The following is a 7,810-nucleotide window of genomic DNA, read 5'->3' on the forward strand; positions in this document are numbered from 1 at the left end:
ACCCATCTGGCATAAACAAAGGTCATGGGTGCAACAACAGCTTGTGGGATAACGGCCGATAATAAAGGTGGTGCTTTAATGTAACGCAGCATAGGCAACCAATCAGTGAAGGTGCATGCGGGCCAAGGTCCAATCAGGTGGCAGGAATGAATTTTGACATGTGTATTGTAATGTATAAAAATGTAGTGTTTGCTGTACCAATTTGGAAAGGTCTGGCTAAGACAGAGCAGACTGTTTCCCCACCATTGCAATAAAGACAACTTGACAATCGATCTAAAACCTCGTGTCGAGTGTTGGTTTAAAATACTCCACAACAGTGTCGTCACGGACAAATTATTCTAAAGAGCTTTTAAAAGCTACAAGATACGGGACTGAAGACGTTCCTCAAACGGAGGGGGGACAAATCCCAGGGACATGATGGTTTCCATCCGATGATTCTGAGGGAAGCCAGGGGAAGGAATAACGGAGGGTCCCCGAGTATAAATTGGCTGGCACCTTTCCCTACATTACAACAGTGACAGCAATTCAAAATCAATGAATTGGCCCTGAAGTGTTATGGGCATCCTGGGGTCGTGAAGGGCGGCGAGTAAATGCACCCTCGCCTCTGAGTCAGAGCTTGTGGGTTCAAGTCCCACTCCAGAGACTTGAGCCCAAAAATCCAGGCTGACACTCCAGTGCAGTGCTGAGGGAGTGCGGCACCGTCAGAGGTGCCGTATTTCAGATCAGACGTTAAACCGAGGCCTCGTCTGCTCTCTCAGGTGGACGTAAATGATCCCAGGGCACTATTTCGAAGAAGATTAGGGGAATTATCCCCGGTGTCCTGGCCAATATCAACATCACTAAAAAAAACAGATTATCTAGTCATTATTACGTTGCATAGAAAAATAGGAGGAGTAGGCCATTCGGCCCTTCGAGCCTGCTCCACCATTCAATATGATCATGGCTGATCCTCTATCTCAATACCATATTCCCGCTCTCTCCCCATACCCCTTGATGCCTTTTGTGTCTAGAAATCTATCTATCTACCTTCTTAAATATATTCAGTGACTTGGCCTCCACAGCCTGCTGTGGTAGAGTATTCCACAGGTTCACCACCCTCTGAGTGAAGAAATTTCTCCTCATCTCAGTCCTAAATAGCCGACCCCATATCCTGAGACTGTGACCCCTCGTTCTAAACCCCCAGCCAGGGAAAACATCCTCCCTGCACCCAGACTAGCCCTGTCAGAATTTTATACGTTTCAATGAGATCCCCTCTCATTCTTCCAAACTCTAGTGAATACAGGCCTAGTCGACCCAATCTCTCCTCATACGACAGCCCTGCCATCCCAGGAATCAGTCTGGTGAACCTTCGCTGCACTCCCTCTATGGCAAGCATATCCTTTCTTAGGTAAGGAGACCAAAACTGCACACAGTACTCCAGGTGTGGTCTCACCAAGGCCCTGTATAACTGTCTGTAGTAAGACATCCTTGCTCCTGTACTCAAATCCTCTTGCAATGAAGGCCAGCATACCATTTGCCTTCCTAACTGCTTGCTGCACCTGCATGTGTGCTTTCAGTGACTGGTGCACAAGGACACCCAGGTCCCTTTGTACATCAACATTTCCCAATCTATCACCATTTAAATAATACTCTGCCTTTCTGTTTTTTCTACCGAAGTGGATAACTTCACATTTATGCACGTTATACTGCATCTGCCATGTATTTGCCCACTCACTCAACTTGTCTAAATCGCCTTGAAGCCTCTTTGCATCCTCCTCACAACTCACAATCCCACCTAGTTTCGTGTCGTCAGCAAACTTGGAAATATTACATTTGGTTCTCTCATCCAAATCATTGATCTATATTGTGAATAGCTGGGGCCCAAGCACTGATCCCTGCGGTACCCCACTAGTCACCACCTGCCACCCAGAAAAAGACCCATTTATTCCTATTCTCTGTTTCCTGTCTGTTAACCAATTTTTAATCCATGCCAGTATATTACCCCCAATCCCATGAGCTTTAATTTTGCACACTAACCTCTGATGTGGGACTTCAATCAAAGGCCTTCTGAAAATCCAAATACACCACATCCACTGGTTCTCCCTTATCTAGTCTACCAGTTACATCCTCAAAAGACTCCAGTCGGTTTGTCAAACTCGATTTCCCTTTCATCAATCCATGTTGACGCTGTCTAATCCCGTTGATATTTTCTAAGTGTCGTGTTATCACATCCTTTATAATCGAGTCTAGCATTTTCCCTACTACTGATGTTAGGCTAATAGCGGGGTTACATTTGCCACCCTCCAATCTGCAGGAACTGTTCCATAATCTATAGAATTTTGGAATTGCTGTTTGTGGGATGTTGCTGTGCGCAAATTGGCTGCCACTTTTCCTACATTACAACAGTGACTCCACTTCATTGGCTGTAAAGCGCTTTGGGATGTGCCATGGTCGTGAAAGGCGCTATATAAATGCAAGTCTTTCTTTTCTTTCTTTAAGTTCTTTGTTTTTCTTTTTCACTCCATTTTGACCCAGACTGTCGAGCAATGGAGGGGTTATCATAGAATCACAGAAATTTAGGGCACAGAAGGAGGCCATTCGGCCCATCGTGCCTGAGCCGGCCAAAAAACAGCTTTCCAGCCTAATCTCACTTTCCAGCTCTTGGTCCGTAGCCCTGCAGGTGACAGCACTTCAGGTGCATATCCAAGTACTTTTTAACTGAGATGAGGGTTTCTGCCTCTACCACCCTTTCAGGCAGAAAGTTCCAGACCCCGACCATGCTCTGAGTGAAAAAAGTTCTCCTCAACTCCCCTGTAATCCTTCTACCAATTACTTTAAATCTATGGCCCGTGGTTATTGACCTCGCTGCTAAGGAAAATCGGTCCTTCCTACCCACTCTATCCAGGCCCCTCATAATTTTATACACCTCAATCAAGTCTCCCTCAGTCTCCTCTGTTCCAAAGAGCAGTTAGTAACAGAGATTGGAGAAGTTTGGGGCTTTTCTTTGCACTGAAGCAGCGAAGGATGAGGGCCAGCCTGATGGAGGTCCTCAAGACCATGAGGGTTATTGATCAAAGGCAAATGACAGATTCCTCTCTGGGCACCTCAATGTCATCATGCTTGTTGGGGTTTAGAACGCGCATGCTCAGGGGCAGCGGAGTCCCAGGACCAGCTGCTAGTGGGCATGCTCAGGGGCAGAGTCCCAGGACCAGCTGCTAGTGCGCATGCTCAGGGGCACAGAGTCCCAGAACCAGCTGCTAGTGGGCATGCTCAGGGGCAGAGTCCCAGGACCAGCTGCTAGTGGGCATGCTCAGGGGCAGAGTCCCAGGACCAGCTGCTAGTGGGCATGCTCAGGGGCAATGTCCCAGGACCAGCTGCTAATGGGCATGCTCAGGGGCAGCAGAGTCCCAGGACCAGCTGCGAGTGCGCATGCTCAGGGGCCGAATCCCAGGACCAGCTGCTAGTGGGCATGCTCAGGGGTAGAGTCCCAGAACCAGCTGCAAGTGGGCATGCACAGGAACAGCAGAGTCCCAGGAACAGCTGCTAGTGCGCATGCGCAGGGGCAGAGTCCCAGGACCAGCTGCTAGTGGGCATGCGCAGGGGCCCAGAGTCCCAGGACCAGCTGCTAGTGGGCATGCGCAGGGGCAGAGTCCCAGGACCAGCTGCTACTGCGCATGCTCAGGGGCACAGAGTCCCAGAACCAGCTGCTAGTGGGCATGCTCAGGGGCAGAGTCCCAGGACCAGCTGCTATTGGGCATGCTCAGGGGCCCAGAGTCCCAGGACCAGCAGCTAGTGCGCATGCTCAGGGGCAGAGTCCCAGGGCCAGCTGCTAGTGGGCATGCGCAGGGGCAGCAGAGTCCCAGGACCAGCTGCTAGTGCGCATGCTCAGGGGCAGGGTCCCAGGACCAGCTGCTAGTGGGCATGCTCAGGGGCAGCAGAGTCCCAGGACCAACTGCTAGTGGGCATGCTCAGGGGCAGCAGAGTCCCAGGACCAGCTGCTAGTGGGCATTCTCAGGGGCAGTGTCCCAGGACCAGCTGCTAGTGGGCATGCTCAGGGGCAGAGTCCCAGGACCAGCTGCTAGTGCGCATGCTCAGGGGCAGAGTCCCAGGACCAGCTGCTAGTGCGCATGCTCAGGGGCGACACTCTGGGTGACGGTCGTTAACGGTTGAAGAGTCGGAATTACCGGCCGAAAGCGAGTTTTCTCAGCTGGACGGACGAGCGGAGAGAGACGGGGAAATAAATGACGGTAAACACAAACCTGGGAGATTTAGGGTCCCGGGAAGCGAACGGAGCAGATTCAGCCTCGCGGAGCGGGTCAGAGTTCCTCAGAAACACGTGACCGGCGCCTCAGTGACGTCATCGCATCAGGGGCACGTGACCCCGGCCCACGGCCTGATTGACGGGAGCTTCCGACCAATAGAGAGCGAGCGTGGCGGGGCTGGAGGAGCGAGCCGGCGGCGGGTCCTCCAACCAATCGGGGAGCCCGAGGGGCGGGACTAGCGGCACCCAGTGGGCGGGGCTGGGCGGAGCGAGCCGACGGCGGGTCCTCCAACCACTCGGGGAGCCCGAGGGGCGGGACTAGCGGCACCCAGTGGGCGGGGCTGGAGAAGCGAGCCGGCGGCGGGTCCTCCAACCAATCGGGGAGCCCGAGGGGCGGGACTAGCGGCACCCAGTGGGCGGGGCTGGAGGAGCGAGCCGGCGGCGGTTCCTCCAACCAATCGGGGAGCCCGAGGGGCGGGACTAGCGCCGGCTGATCCGCTGGGCAGCGAGTTTCTCCAGTCCCTTGTTCAGGGCCCGGGGCGGCTGTGGGCCTTTATTCCCCGTATTGGACACAAGGCTCTTTGGCTCACAACACACTGGCTCAGGTTTTAATAGAGACTTTTTAAATTCATCAATAAAAGCAGATAAACCCCATGCTTCTGTAGAATAAACTTTTTAATATTTCAGAGTAAAAGGACAAGTTTATTTCCCTCTGGGGAATTTGTTATTAGTTTCAGGAAACAACAACAACCACTTGTATTTATAAAGCACCTTTAATGTAATGAAACGTCCCAAGGATCTTCAGAGGAGTGTTAGAAAACAAAATTTGACACCAAGCCACGTAAGATATTCGGGCAGATGACCAAAAGCTTGGTCAAAGAGGAGCATCTTAAAAGAGAGAGAGGTAGAGAGATGGAGAGGTTTAGGGAAGGAATTCCAGAGCTCAGGGCCCAGGTAACTGAAGGCACGGCCACCAATGGTGGAGCGATTAAAATTGGGGATGCTCAAGAGGCCAGAATTAGAGAAGCGCTAATATCTCGGAAGATTGTAGGGGCTGAAAGAAATTACAGGGGTAGGGAGGGGGCGAGGCCACAGAGGGATTTGAAAACAAGGATGAGAATTTTAAGGATGAGACACTTGAGGAAAAGTAGGGGAGGGTGAAGCCCTTATGGGACAGGGTCGCTATTTCTGTTCTGCGACAGTTACTGGGACAGACTGTATCTCCCCCTCTCCTCCACACAGGCATTTGTGGTAGTTAAAGGGACAGTGATTCTCCTTCTTCTGCGAGATTGTAATTAAAGGGTCACTACTCTGAGATGGCTACGAACTTTTAGTGCCGCCAGCCTTTCTAAAATATCTTCCTGTCTTTGAGGATCTGTGTGAATTCGCTGGTGAGTCAGCAGGTTGGATGAACTCTGAAACCTCTTTACACAGTCAGAACATTTAAAGGGTCTCTCATCGGTTCTGGGACAGGAGGGATCTGGTTAACAGTGATTACAATATCAATAGGTTTAAAGTAGTCTTGGAAAGGGACAAAGAAAAATCAACGGTGAAAATAAGCAACTGGAAGAGAGCCAATTTCAGTGATGTGAGAAGGGATCGAGCACAGGTGGACTGGAAACAAAGATTGTCCAGGAAAACTGAATGACCAATGGCAGGCCTTCAAGGCTGAGATAGTTCGGGTACAAACCAAGCATATTCCCATAAGGAGGAAAGATGGGGCATCCAAAGCTAGAGCTCCCGATGACAAAGGATATCGAGGTTAGAATAAAACAGAAAAAGGAGGTTTACGACAAATGTCAGGTGCAGAATACAGTCAAAAACCAGGAGAATACAGAGAGTGGGGGGGAAAATTAAACAGGATATAAGAAGGGCAAAGAGAGAATATGAGGAAAGATTAGCAGGTAACATAAAAGAGAACCCAAAAATCTTCTATAAACATATGAAAAGTAAAAGGATAGTTAAAGGAATGGTGGGGCCGATTAGGGACCAAATAGGAGCTCATCATACAGAGGCAGAGGGCGTGGCTGAGGTACTGAATGAGTACTTAGCATCTGTCTTCACAAAAGAAGAGGATGAAGTTAATGTCGCAGCAGAGGAGGAGGGAGTAGAGAAATTGGATAAAAATGGATAGAAAGGAGGTGCTAAATAGGTTGTCATCACTCAAAGTTAACATGTCACCCGGTCCAGATGCGATGCATCCTAGATTGCTGCGGGAAGCTAGGGTGGAGATAGCAGAAGCTCCGACCACAATCTTTCAATCTCCCTCAGATATATGGGAGTGGTGACAGAGGACTGGAGGATTGCAAATGTTACACCCTGTTTAAAAAAAGGGGAGAGGGATAAACCTGGTAACTACAGGCCAATCAGTCTAATGTCAGTGTGGGCGAACGACTAGAGACCATTGTCAAGGACAAAATTAATTCTCACTTGGAGAAGCATGGGTTAATAAGGGGCAGCCAGTATGGATTTGTTAAAGGTACAGCGTGTCTGATTAACCTGATTGAGTTCTCTGATGAAGTAACAGAGGGTTGATGAAGGTAGTGCAGCAGATGTTGTATATATGGACTTTCAAAAGGCATTTGATAAAATACCACATAAGAGACTTACTCTGACAATAGAAGCAGAGGGAATTAAAGGGCTGATGGTAATTTGGGTATATAATTGGCTAAGGGAGAGGAGGCAGTGAGCAGTGCTGAGGGATGTTTTTCTGACTGGAGGGAAGTATGCAGTGGGCTCCCCCAGGGGTCGGGATTAGGACCATTGCTTTTCTTGTTATATATAAGTGACCTGGACTTGGGTATAGGTGAACAATTTCAAAGTTTACGGATGATACTATTTACTATGTTGCCAAGTTTTGTGAGTGTAGTAGTAGCAGACTTCAGAAGGACAGAGACAGACTGTGAAATGAGCAGACACAAGGCAGATGAAATTAAATGAGGATGTGTGAAGTGATGCACTTTGGGAGAAACAACAGGGAGAGGCCATATAATCTAAATGGGACTATTTTGAGGGGGTGCAAGTAAAGAGGGACCTGGGGGTCCATATTCACAAGTCTTTGAAAGTGCCACGGCAAGTTGGTGAGGTGGTTCAGAAAGCGTATGGGATACTTGGCTTTGTAAATAGTGCCATTGAATACAAAAACAAGGAAGTTACACTAAACCTTTACAAATCACTAGTTAGGAACATAGGACAGGAGGAGGCCATTTAGCCCCTCGAGCCTGTTCCGCCATTCAATGAGATCATGGCTGATCTGTGACCTAATCCATACACCCGCCTTTGGCCCATATCCCTTAATACCTTTGGTTAACAAAAACCTATCAATCTCAGATTTAAAAATAACAATTGATCGAGCATCAATTGCTGTTTACGGAAGAGAGTTCCAAACCTCTACCACCCTTTGTGTGTAGAAGTGTTTCCTAATTTCACTCCTGAAAGGTCTGGCTCTAATTTTTAGACTATGCCCCCAGTGCTAGAATCCCCAACCAGCAGAAATAGTTTCTCTCTATCTACCCTATCTGTTCCCCTTAATATCCTGAAAACTTCGATCAGATCTAAAACCTTCTAAAT

The 7,810-nt window shown here is 49.1% G+C and overlaps 1 protein-coding gene across 2 annotated transcripts in view; it reads right to left on the reverse strand.

The window, feature by feature from the left end:
• LOC147090049 (uncharacterized) overlaps positions 1–4,329 on the reverse strand; it is a 39,390-nt gene extending 35,061 nt beyond the window's left edge. For both annotated transcript variants that reach the window (XR_015075314.1, XM_085977224.1), the window contains exon 1: positions 4,239–4,329. The gene's annotated coding sequence lies outside the window, so the exon portion shown is untranslated. The remainder of the gene's footprint in view (positions 1–4,238) is intronic.
• Positions 4,330–7,810: the final 3,481 nt, after the last annotated feature.

The sequence above is a fragment of the Somniosus microcephalus genome, unplaced genomic scaffold, assembly GCF_052327205.1.
Source record: "Somniosus microcephalus isolate GS21.2 unplaced genomic scaffold, FLI_Smic_1.0 unresolved_chr4, whole genome shotgun sequence".
NCBI classification, from domain to species: Eukaryota; Metazoa; Chordata; class Chondrichthyes; order Squaliformes; family Somniosidae; genus Somniosus; species Somniosus microcephalus.